This window comes from Anser brachyrhynchus (assembly GCF_964034855.1).
Source record: "Anser brachyrhynchus genome assembly, chromosome: 26".
In the NCBI taxonomy this organism is placed as follows: Eukaryota; Metazoa; Chordata; class Aves; order Anseriformes; family Anatidae; genus Anser; species Anser brachyrhynchus.
In genome coordinates, this window is record NC_137719.1 from 2876137 (window position 1) to 2889431 (window position 13295).

Sequence of the window (13295 nt, forward strand, 5' to 3'; positions counted from 1 at the left end):
TGTAGGTCCCATTTAATCCTGCTCAGCCAGTGTCATTGCTTATATTGGTCCCTCTCTGTGGCATTTTTCTTCTTTTTTTCACCCTGTGGAATATTCAAGGGTGAAAATTCATCACAAGCTGCCTGCTATAGTAATGATTTGTAAGACATATGTGCATGTCTACTGGGAGGTGACCTCTTCAACTAAACCACCAAACAGGCTGTAATAGTCAGAAATGACCAGAAATACGACTGGGACATGTCTCAAATGTGAAAACACTGAATAAGAACTTCACTATTCAATACAGCTACATACTTACACAGCACTGTATAGCATTAAGCAATATGAGGGCATAGTCTAGAAGAAACAGCTAAGAAACAGTATCTGACTAGGACTTAATGCTATTTGCTTGCTCTGGACTTGTATAACACGTGCTCTCTCCAAATAAGATTCTCTAACTTTTCGTGAAATGAAGATGCTGATTCTTTCTTTAGCTGATTCCAGGTGCAAATGGTGTTAGTGTCCAATTATAGTGCGTGCAAGTGCTGGAAGAGGACAGTAAGAGAAAGACGAGTGGAAAAAGGACAAAAGAAAAGACACTCTCATCAGGGTTGTGCAGTGTTCCTTCTTCTGTATATCAATTCTAAAAAAGTAAGGGATCATTAGCTATGCTTTTTTTTTTTCCCAAACCTTGTACAGTTAGCAATTCTATTAATAATAAGCACTCTCCTATTAAGCAAACTATCCAATTATTAATCCATTAGCAAGTATATTGCAGAAAACTTCATTGTATTATCTATTGAGAAGACATGTTCCTGACACACTTTTTTTTTTTTTTTGGGGGGGGGGGGGGGGAAGGAGGAGGGGGGAACAGTGGGGGGAAAGTATCTTCTAATTATGATTTAAAAGGTTATCTTCCTAAACTTAATGAGGAATTAACGATTTGCCTTATTTCGTAGTACTCTAGCAAAATCTTCTCACAAATTAACTGTACCTCCAGTTCTCTGCCTTGAAAACTTCTCATGACATGTTCAAGCTCTCTATGCGTTGCTCTTCTGTTTTGTTAGGAGCAGCAAGATTATGTAAGAAAATGGCAGCAATTATGATATTAACATAATGGGAACAATTAGTACAGCAAAATCCAAGTTTTAATTGAAATGCACTCATGTCTGTTCAGAAGGTCTTTGTCATATCTTGATTTATCTTCTGGTTGTGATAATGTTCTGCTTTCTATTAGTGGGGGTGAAAGCAGAGTGAAAGCATTCAGGCATACAAAACTCCAAGGGAAATATATGGAAAAGCAACCTCATAGCTTTGATATCTGACAAGGGCTTAGTTATAGTGCTCATTGATAATTTCCCCTTGAGTCTTTTTTGAGGGGAAGAGTGGAGTTTTATTGCTAAACAGCAACAAGAAAGGACATCACGGAACCCGTATTTTGTCTTGGGAAGAAACCTTCTGAAAACCAAAAGTTTTGTTCTTGAAATTCGGGTGTGTGTAAGTTTTCAGTGTCAAAAAAAAAAAAAAAGTGCAGGTTTCACATCAGCTCACCTGAAATACAGGTGATATTCCGCATCCTCACTGCCTGCTTGCTTTTTCTATCTTCAGACAGAGCAATTTATGTCTTAATAACACTTTTCCACATAGAAAGGGATTATAAATATTTCCTTACAATGCAGGGTGTTGTTAAGTGTAGACAGTGAGATAAGTGAGGCTGGTAGTGGTCACACAAGCCTTCTGTCCAACTTTATTAAGGCTTATATTTAATTTTTATTTCAGCAAATAGTTATGTTTAATTTTTAACCTTTCCTTAGGTGAAAAGGGAACTGGAGAATATTTCTCCTCTTTTTTTTTTTTTTTTAATCTACTTTTGTCCTTTCTTAGGTCTTTCCCAGAAAGAAGATCCATTTATCGTAACTGATTATAACATTCTCCTTTTCAGTTACTTGGCTCCCTGCACTGCATTTCTTACTTGCTGCCATGAATACCTAATCCCAAATGAGAATTAGAGAAGCCCGATCTGCAGCACTAAGCAACTGTGCAATGGAATTGGAGGGGCACAGGGCTGTCTGTCTGAAGCTGTCTGTTTATCCATGTAAATTGCCTTCTCTGCCCATGCAGAGTGAGGACAGCACCTCATGCCCACTCCATCCTTTCTGTCTGCTATATTGCTAAATGTCATGAGCTCTGACAAACAGCTGATTTATGACTGACACTTTGAAATCCCCTAGGAAAGTCACAAGCTGTTTCGACAATAAAGCAGGGTTATGATTTGAAGATGTTAAGCGAAGTCCAACAGTTCCATGTTTTAGAGTTTTTCTGGGTTATAGGATGCTGAAAAGGATTCCTAAAAGCCAGGCACATTCAGACCTTTATGACCTTCTGTCATACCTTACAGGTACACAGAGTTCTTTACAGATAGAACTAGGAGTACTAGTTCTAGGAGTTTTCAGAGGAGCATAATGCCCGTTTTTATATTTGGTGTAAGTACTTAGCACCCTCTGTGAAACATGCCTGGAAAATAAAGGTGATGTAAGTACTTACACGCTACACTTAGCTGTTTCAGAAAACAACAATTTTCGTCTCTTAATACAGTGCCTTACTGAGCAGAACAGTGTTAGAAAATCCATGACAAGATGGGTTTTAAGCTGTTGTCTTCCCAGCCCATTGGGAAGACATTGGTCCATTGGGAAACTTGCTCCTCCTTAGTTCTGATTTTACTACTGCATTATTCTGGGAGGCTTGGATATGTTCTGCTTCAGAAGCATTTGGCTGACTTCATTAATGGCACTGTGAATAGGCTTTGGTGAAAGACAGAGATGTGTAGGTGATGATGATTAGTAGTAACTTTTACAATTACAACTTACCTGGAGTCATGGAAATGATCCTCCTGAAAACAATGTTGAGGCACATGCAAGACAAAGAGGTGATCAGAGACAGCTAGCGTGGCTTCACCGAGGGTAAATCGTGCCTGACCATTCTGGTGGCTTTCTATGATGGAGTGACTGCATCAATTGACAAAGGAAGACCGATTGATGTCATCTACCCGGACTTCTGCAAGGCCTTTGACAGAGTCCCACTGACATCCTGGTCTCCAAATTGTAGAGGTAAGGATTTGTTGAGTGGACCATTCAGTGGGTAAGGAATTGGCTTGAAGGTCACACCTAGAGAGTGGTGGTCAACGGCTCTATGTCCAAATGGAGGCCAGTGACGAGTGGTGTACCTCAGGGGTCTGTCCTAGGACTGGTACTGTTTAATATCTTTATCAACGACATAGACAGTGGGATCGAGTGCACCCTCAACAAGTTCACAGATGACACCATGATGAGTGGTGCAGTCAGTACAACAGAAGGAAGGGACGACATCCAAAGGGACCTGGACAAGCTTGAGAAGGGGGCCCACTTGAACCTAATGAGGTTCAACAAGCCTAAGTGCAAGGTGCTGCACTTGAGCTGGGGCAATCCCAGACCTGAGTACAGACTGGGTGAAGAACTCACTGAGAGCAGCCCTGCAGAGAAGGACTTGGGGGTTCTGATGGATGAAAATCTTGACAGGAGCCGGCAGTGCGCGCTTGAAGCCCAGAAGGCCAACAGCATCCTGGGCTGCATCAAAAAAGGAGTGGCCAGCAGGTGGAGGGAGGTGATTGTCCCCCTCTACTCTGCCCTTGTGAGGCCCCACTTGGAGTCCTGTGTCCAGGTCTGGAGCCCCAGGACAAGAAGGATGTTGATCTGCTAGAGCGGGTCCAGAGGAGGGCCACAAAGATGATCAAGGGGCTGAAGTACCTCTCCTACAAAGAAAGGCTGAGAGAGCTGGGGCTGTTCAGCCTACAGAAGAGAAGGCTCCGGGGTGACATCATTGCAGCCTCTTAGTACTTAAAGAGGACTTGTAAAAAAAGATGGAGAGCAGCTCTTTGCTCAATCAGATATTGACACGATGAGGGGGAATAGTTTTAAACTAAAAGAGGGGAGATTTAGATTAGAGGTTAGGAGGAAATTCTTCACTCAGAGGGCGGTGAGGCCTTGGAACAGGTTGCCCACAGGGGTTGTGGATGCCCCATCCCTTGGAGGTGTTCAAGACCAGGTTAGATGAGGCCCTGAGCTACCTGATCTAGTGGGTGTCGTCCCTGCCTATGGCAGGGGTGGTGGAACTAGATGATCTTTGGGGTCCCTTCCAAAACAAGCCATTCTATGATTCTATGATACCTGCTTAAATTTAAAAAAAAACTACAATAAAATAGGTGACAAACATTTTCTCTGTAGCTCTAGATTTTTATTAACCAGCCAAATTCTTTTTTTCTTACTCTAATAGTTAAGATTAACAGATCGTTCTGCACTTAAAAGACATCCAGTGACTCATTTAGGAGGTGAAGTGTACTATTATGCCATTTGTTTTACTGTCTAAAATAAAGTACCTTTTTGTGAAAATACATAATTGTTTTCAAGGGTTTTAATTTCCTGGTGTTATTAGTCACAAGTAAATGGAATTAACACCTGTATTACCTTTAATATTGTGCAAAGAACAATTGCATTAATGTATCCTCAACAGTAAGGATATCCCGGTTTGCTGCTGTGTCTCGCTAGCTGACCTTGCTCACTAGACAGTTTAGCTCATATTTTGCAACTAAACAGTTGCTGTTGTGGTTTGTGTTAAGTTGGTGGTTTACAAAAGTGTATTTCTGTAGTTAAAACTGGTCACAGTCCAAAAAATGAATCCCTAATCATGCAGCAGTTGCTGAGCTATTGGTAGATTCTCAGGAAAAGACTCCAAAGGCCCCAGAATAAAAATCCCATTAATGAGAAGTGGTGTAAGAGGAAATTGGTCTGTGAAAATGAACTCATCTTCTACTTGTGCAGCAAAGCAGAAAGAGGACAATGACATGTTTAGCTACTTGTCACTGCTTACCCAGTATGCACACTTCTCCCTAACTTGACACTTAGGGCAATTTTAGGATTTTAATTAACAAATTGTAGCTAAGTCTATTATAAAACTAATAAAGGCAAAATTGTTTTTCCATTTGCACAACAAGCCCAAGTTAGTGTAAAGAAATTTATCCTCTGATGTGGTAATAACAAGGCTTTCTTTCCTCTCTCTACTCTCCTTTCTCTACTGAAAAATTGACTTTACAATTACATACTGCTTCTTTTTAAAAGTGAACCTTTCTTCTTTCTTTACCCTTACTGCTGCTTTTTTAATACTGTCATGGTGATTACGTATGGTTTTCTAAATGAAGAGTTGGAAGAAGAAACTCAATTTTCTTTATCTGTAATGATAAAATTCCTGTGTACCTAATATATGCATACACTTTTATGTTTGTGTTAACTTATGTCTGAAAGTTAAACTGGCAGGGCCTTTTGGCAGCCCAAATTGAATCTCTGTACCTTCTTTCCCTAGGAAGTTAATGGAAGTTAGCTGTGTACTTGCTGTTTGTGCCAAGAGAGGATGTCCTGACGCTTGAGCAAACAGCATCTTGAACCAACCCAGGTATCTAACAAGAAATTGCAACCACTGAAATACTGCGGTGTAGGTCCAGATAAGAAAAAACCCTCATTGGCATACTCTAACCTTGGCATGCTATTACCTCATCCCCAGGAAATCAGCACGAAACCACTGGGGCTGTTTCTCACAATAACATGCTGCGGTTTGAACACCTTTCCAAGCACTTACTGCGACGTCTGTGTTGTGAGCCCCTCAGCACAGGCTGATAGCCCTGGCCTTAGAAATGGTCGTACACCAGCTGTAAGCTAATTGAGCAATGCTCATGATGCTAAAAGACGGTGAGAAACACGTGGGCATGGTTCCTTGCTAGGAGAGGCATAGCTTCAGTTTCAGTGACAGGCAAGATCTGTGGACTTGAACGAGGACCAGGAAAAGCTGGGCAGCTGCTCCCAGCAAAGGCATGGCCCTCCCGTCCTGACAGAGCAGCAGACCGAGCTGCAGCACAAACCAGAGTTGATGGCAAGAGGTTGCCATCAGCCAGCAGATTGCAGAACGTTACCGCTGTGTGTGGCGGTGGCTCCCGTGCCTGATTTCACCAGCACTCCCTGTGGGCCCGGGAGGGAGCAGGAGATTTGCCAGAGAAGCCCATGAGCTAAATCCTCTGATCTGCTGCATATGCTGCAGTGTGTGCTGTCATCCCAGGTGTAGTTACTTTGTCTGTAAAAGTGAGGATATGGAGCTTTTTTTTTTTTTTTAAAAAAAAAGACAGCACAGCAAACTTCTATGATTTCCTTTGATTAATGGCTAGCTGAAGGAAAGTATTTTGCAGAAAATTTACAAACTGAAAAGTGTTTGTTTCTGAATATCAGCAATGTTTCAAGAATGCATTACAGCAGCAGTGTTATAAATTGATGTATTCCATTGATCATCCCCTTCTGGACAGAAAATGAAAACAAACAAAAACAAAAACAAGCCATTTCTTTGATCACAAATGGCTATAATAATGAGGTTGTTTCATTTTCAGAATGTTTGGCTTCTCATGTTTGAAAGATATTATAATGTCACGTACAGAAGTTAGAAATTGTAGCTGGTGTGAAGTTATGATTTGACTGCTGCTGACTCCAAATGTTTAATTAAAAGTCAAGGCAGAAAATTAATAATTTGTCAGTATTATAAACGGATTCATCTTATAGTTAGAGGCAGTTGGGGGTCAAAGATCCTAACCTTGCTGAATAAAAAGGTGCCTGGTTTAGTGATCGCTGGTTCAACATCGTTTAAATATTCAGCTGAAAAAATATAATGGAATGTAATGGTACATAAATTCTCCAAGGAGAAAATAAAGCCTATATGTATGTCTATATTTTACACCCTGAATGTTCTGCAGTTTGACAAGGACATGGATGAAGTTATCTTATGCTGGTGGTAGTGGAAGGTTGATTAAGAGCCCAGCAGCAATTACGAATTGGCTGGTGCCAGCAAAATGTAACAGCCTACTAGTCTCGTGTGTGTGTGCTGCCTACCTCTACAACTAACTGGTTAGCTTTCAGGGAGGACAGCTTTCTCCTCTGCAACCAAGTATCATATCTGTTCTATTAACTGGTTGTCAAAAGAAAATCTGATTTTATCTTTTCTACTTCAATGTTACAGAATTTTAAACTGAAAATATTTTCATTATCAAAAAGCTATTCAGAACTTTAACGTGAAAATTTACATAAGCAGTTGCTTGAAAGAGTTAGAATTAAGGAGGGAGGGCAGGAGAAAGGAGTCTTGGCCATTGGCACTGTTTTGGCAAGAATTTCTTAGTAACTTTGCAGTCAGATATCCTACCTTAGCCTAGTATATGAGTTCCAGAGTTCCTACCTGTTTGATCACAACTCTAGAGGTTTGTGATGTTTCTGTTAATCCCAAATCCTTAACCACTTAAACATTTCCTGTGATTTTGAGGCGGTATAGGTGCTTGCAGGAGGAAGCTTTAAAAGACAAAACAACAAAAAAAATCAGTGGATTAATTAGAGCATCTCCAAAACTGGATTTTCTTGCAGAGGTAACTTTCAAAATTCCCTTGTTGGGAATTTTTCATTTAGACATTATCAAGCAGTTTCATTATGGTAAGATGAAATACACACCTCTTGACTTGGATGCTCTGATATTTCAAATGATTTGAAGTGTTATTTTTCTGCTGTACTTAATAATTTCTTACAATAATATCAATGAAAGCAGTGTATATGTGTGGGAAGCTGTTGCTTTTATCGACGTTCTGTAGAAGAAAGCTCTTCCATCAGAAGAAAGCTGACCAGCTTCATTGACCACAGAAACACTACGCTGAATCCTAAGCTTATTATTTATACTTGATTTCAATTTAAAATGTTTAGCGGTCTAGCCAAAATTAGTGTCTTACCGTGCATTCAACAGAAATAAGCATCTATAATGTAAATAAAGGGAGATAATAAAAGGAATAGGAAGCAGTATTTTAGAGACGCTGTGAAGAATGGGATCAGCCCCAATCTGTCATGTGCAAGCTCACAAAGGCTCTGTGTAAGGTAGAGACCAAATACCTGTTTTCTAAGATCTAATCCCAAGGCAAATTCCAAGTTTCAGGGTACCAAAATTCTGCCTGGTATATTAATGCTGTGAAAGATTTAGTATAAAGCGAACCTCCTCAAAGGTTTATCATCTTCTGTAATTAATTCCAGACTTAGTTGTGACCTTGCAGCCTAACTGGGGAACAGAAGAAAACTGACTAAGGCAATAAATTGCACTTTGTCACAATAATGATAGCAACAAATAATTATGAGCAATTTGCAATCAGAGGTGTATGTAATAAAACATGTTAAATAATTTTGAAGTACAAAACTAAAAATGGAATCTTCATATGGGTAATTTATTAATAGAAAAAATATATTAGTAGTAAAATTAGGAATTTCTGGAGATGCCTAACTTGGTATTTCGATCCCATTGAAATTCAATGGGTGCAACACATTTTCCCTACCCCTCTTTTCCCATAGGGAAATCCTGTTGCTTAAGTTTTTGCTATTTATGCTTTGTTCTGTGTCTGCTTTTAGTGCTCATCCTACAAATAAACGGGTGGCTACAAGAAATTACACTTCAAAATGCTTAAATTCTCAGAAACCATCAATCATGCATTTCAAGAGACACGGGGAGACAGTGGTGGTATATTCGCAAGAAAATTTCCTGGGTGAATTATGAAGCTTAACTTACTTGGAGCACTTTGATATTTTCAACAAAGTGTATATGGATGCAGAAACAGTGCATTGTTTTTAATATCACACATCTCTTTATTATTAAGATTTACTTGACAGCTCCAGCAAGTTCCCTCTGCCAATTAGAAACATTTTTTTTTCCTGTAGTTACTGTAGCCATTTAAGTTCATTTGATCTCCTGCTGTGGTCAATAGCCTTGTATTGATTCTTCTTTGGGATGAGGAATTTGCAGGCTGAACTGTGAAACAACATCAGACCATTCTGATGGAGACCCTTCTGACGGTCTTACTTCGCTGTGTAGCAGCTGCCCCACCTTGTCTCTTGCAAGAGTAGTGCGCAGAACTTTCCTGTGGTGGGTTTTTTGCTGTTCCTCTAAAATGGTGCAGAATCAGGCCTGGGAGGAGTGAGCTCTTAAAGTTAAGCATGTGCTTAAGTGCTTTGCTGGATCACTGCCTTGATCTATTGATGTTCTCAGTGTAATTTGCAGTGGATATAATTGCCTTCCCATGTTTTCGGTGGCTGCACAGCATTAAATCTCCATGGACTGTCCTCCTCCGGGAGCCGGTGTACCACCACTGCCTCAAAAATGCTCCCTAATGCTTTGAAGGTTACTGCAGAATAAGACGTCTTGTTTGGTGCGGAATCAAATGCTTCAGAAAAGTTTCTGTGCCTGGTGACATCTCAGGTGGCAAAGGAAAGGGTGAAGAGTTGAGCACACTTTGTGGATCACTCTCTCCACCCTGCAGCCTTTTCGGAATGAATCAGAGCACAGCCTTTTATAAGGGCAGCTGTAGAGAGCAAAGCAAGATGGTAGCAAGGCAAAATCTCTTGAGTTCATAGAATCACAGAATGAATTGTAGAATGGCTTGCGTTGGAAGGGACCTCAAAGATCATCTAGTTCCACCACCCCTGCCATAGGCAGGGACGCCACCCACTAGATCAGGTTGCTCAGGGCCTCGTCTAACCTGGTCTTCAACACCTCCAAGGGATGGGGCATCCACAACCCCTGTGGGCAACCTGTTCCAAGGCCTCGCCACCCTCTGAGTGAAGAATTTCCTCCTAACCTCTAATCTAAATCTCCCCTTTTTTAGTTTAAAACCATTCCCCCTCATCGTGTCAATACCTGATTGAGCAAAGAGCTGCTCTCCATCTTTTTATAAGATTTCATGAAGGGTTGTGGATTGGGACTTGTTTGCTACTTTTTCTTTCTTTCTTTTCTTTTCTTACCAGCTCAGGATACAGAGCCCTGCAAAAAGGAGGATCCCTAAATTAGAGGCATGCACTGCACCTGATTCCCCAACAGAAACAGAAACATAGCCCTGCGCTTGATCAGTGCTGGACTCAATGACGGCTCTACATGCATAGCCTTCTATTTGTATAAAGGCTGCAGTATTTTCTGCAAGAAAATGTTCACTCTGCATGCTTTTGCATTTCTTGTAGGCAGTAGCACCATTGCACAGTGTATATAAACAGCAGTGTTTTCAAAGGGAAAAGAGGAACACTAACATTATCCTTGAAGTTTGGTAGCTGCACAGACTGGTGATATTGGTAGGTAGTCTAGCGGCTGCCTGTGCTATAGAAGAGAAGCCCTGGTAATCTAATGACAACATTAGAGCTTCAAATAATCCTAGACTTTATCTAGGGTATGTGAATAGTGGCTGAAACAGTGTAACTGGAGTCAGTTGAATCAATCTCTTGTAAAATACAACTAGAATCGATTGCTCAGTAACTTTGGTATGTTGCAGTGCCACAGTGGGACTCTTATTAGCATCTAGTAGTGAATGGAGGTACCCTACGACGTAAATAAACTAGGCTGTGATGTCCTGTTAGCAAATAAATAGCATGCTAAACAAAAATTGTTGGCATTTCATGAAGGAAACTTTCTTAAATTATGAATGGTTGTAAGGCTATTCCAGGCAGTAGTGTTGTAAATTAAACAGATGTTAGCCTCCTCTCTTCTGCTTTCTCTGTACTCTGAAACCAGTCTTTCAGAAGGGGAAATTGTGTACTTCTTGGCAAAACATAATTATTAGAAGAATTTTCATTACCAAATGAAAATGTAATCAGTCATCCTGGCTGAGTGGTGTTTTCCTTTAATCTGTACCCAGAGTAGGAGCTGTAAGAGAGCTGAGTATTTCTGTACAGCTTTTGTTGTATGTCTCATCACAGTATTTGAGTGCATCTCAATGGTATATTAATTAGGATGACTGACAGTTCTGTCATGTGGTTGCTTCTCCCTAAAAGCAGTGATGTACACAGCAAAGTGCTTTCTGTTCCTTTTTTATGTCATCTTGCTTTTTTTTTTTCTCTTTTATTTTTTTTTTAAGCAAGGTCAAAGAAGTGTACCTTTTACTTGGAGCAACAGATGCTGAGGTTATTGCAGTCCTCAGTTCCCCTGAGATTTTGTGAACAAACTGTTTGAAATTCATTCCCAAACCAGCCCCGGTGAAGCGCACACTGCTGAGCAGAGGAGCTGCAAGCTGTACTGACACAGCAGAGCAGAAAGAGATATCTGCAACTTAAAGTGAGAGATGGCCCAACCTGAATGCAAACAGTACATGTATAGGGGAATATTTTTCACTACACCTTGAGATTTGCTTGCGCTAATGACACTGATCATAGCTAGGAAGGAAAGATAAAGAATCTGCTGGTTATAGCCATGTAATCTCTGAATATAGCAATCTAATAGATAAGTAACTATTATTTTCTCTTTTGTGTAGGGGCAGTATGCTGTTTAATTTTGGAATTCGATGTACTTTTAAAATATCAAGTGCATTTCACAATAGTTAAAAAAATATGTTAAGGAAGGGCTTGAAAATGCTATCTCAACAAACAAAGGCATACCTCCTAAGAAAGGTGGGGGAAGTGGAGGAAGGTCAGGAAATGAAATGGAGTGGGCTTGTTGTTTCCTGGAATGAAAAGAAAATGCAGCAGAAACTGGACAAAGCAATTTTAGCTTTGGTTTTGAGATTAAGGAGCCCATATGAGTAACCCATTACATTCAACTGCTGCTGCTGCGTCAGCCAATTTTCTGCTTGCTGTGCCTGAGTATAGGTTTCCTATTCAAAGAAATATGTTTCCAACTTTCCTTAAGATTTCTTGGAATTAATAGCCAACTTGGTAAATCTTTTGTAGGAGGCACAGTGTGTGCAGCTGAGCTTCAGGTAATCCTTTACTGTGTTGTAATTTTTATCGTTTTTGTTTGCTTGGGCTTTTCTTTGTGGTGTTGTTTTTTGTTTTGTTTTGTTTTTAACAGAAAGAAGAAAGCTCTTCACTTTAAAAGAAGAGTTAAGCCTTAGCTGTGGGAGGGAGCTTGCTTAGAAAGGAATATTTATAAGGTGGCTTATGCACAGAAAGTAGGAAGTTGGAGAATCTTGTATTCAGGAACCCTTCCTGACATCTTTTAATATAGAAAGAAGGAGTAGCTTAGACATTAGACTGTTTTGACTTTCTTTTGGTGCTTGAACCTGGATTGGGAAGTGGAGAAATTAATTCCATGGTTATCATCCTGAATTCACAGTGTCTTCTGTACACATTAGGCGTTTGACTGAGTGGCTGGACTCCCAAACTGGGGAGGCAGGTGCATAAGTGGGTAGGCTATTGAACTGGCAATCAGGAGACTTGGATATATCCCTACTTCCATCAGCTGCTTTTTATCTGACCTTAGCAAGTAAATTCATCTTTGTTTTTCCAGCCTGTTAAAGTATCAGTGTACAAATAAGGTTAATAACATCTGCTTATGTTTGCATGTACAATATTTACCGAACTGGAGCTTAGACTTTGCATGGGACCTCGAGCTACCGCTGTTATGAAGCCATAATTACCAGTGATATTTCTGAATAATTCCTGTATTAAGGACTGAATACACTTGCTTGTGCAAAAGTTCGTTGCAAAACCACTCAGAAACATTATATTTGAATGAAGGTCACATGTCTTCTAGTTCACTGCTCTCCTCTTCCAGACAACCATGCTATGTGATCCTTTCATAAATCTATCAAGCTCTGTTTTCAGACCAGCAACTTCTGCCCTCGTAGCTTCTGCTGGGAAAGACAAAATTTGTACTGGGGTTCTATGAGACAAATTTGCAAGTAATTCAAAATGCCTTCTGTGAGGGTTGCATCTGGACAACTCAGAGTTTTTCAAATACTCAACTGGTAGGAAGTGGTTCTTGCCCAGTGAAGTCTGTAGCCCAGATTTCAGTTTGCACCAGCTCATGCCTTGGCAAAAAACTTGTTCTTCCGGGACTGAGAAGGTGAAAAAACCTTGGCACAGACAGGCTTTCTTTATATCTCTGTTTTCCAGCTTCTTTTTTTGTTCCCATCAACTGCCAATAAATTAGTAAATGTTCCTCCAGGCTGGGGTGCTGGGAAGGTTGTGCTATGCCTTTTTTTTTTTTTTTTTTTTTTTGGTTTATTGTGGGATAAGGAGGCAGTAAAATGAATAGGCTTCATAAATTAGTTTCCCCTCACCATCTCTGTGAGAAAGGAAGAGAAGTCCGTTTTCTTTCCTAATGAAAATGAGGACAAATACTTGGTTTCTTTTCTTCTTATTTGGAGCATGATTTCTATATAGTAAATTGTTAACATATATGTAGGAACTGTATAAAACTTTCAAACATTTAAAGAGCAGGGTTCTAGAAGGCAAAAATTCTACCAATAT

General features: G+C 40.1%; 1 long non-coding RNA gene across 1 annotated transcript in view; it reads left to right on the forward strand.

Annotated features, from left to right (window-relative positions):
• Positions 1-249: 249 nt before the first annotated feature.
• LOC308182991 overlaps positions 250-13295 on the forward strand; it is a 48699-nt gene continuing 35653 nt past the window's right edge. The window contains exons 1-2 of the long non-coding RNA XR_013942185.1: positions 250-630; positions 5371-5460. This is a non-coding gene — a long non-coding RNA (uncharacterized lncRNA). The remainder of the gene's footprint in view (positions 631-5370; positions 5461-13295) is intronic.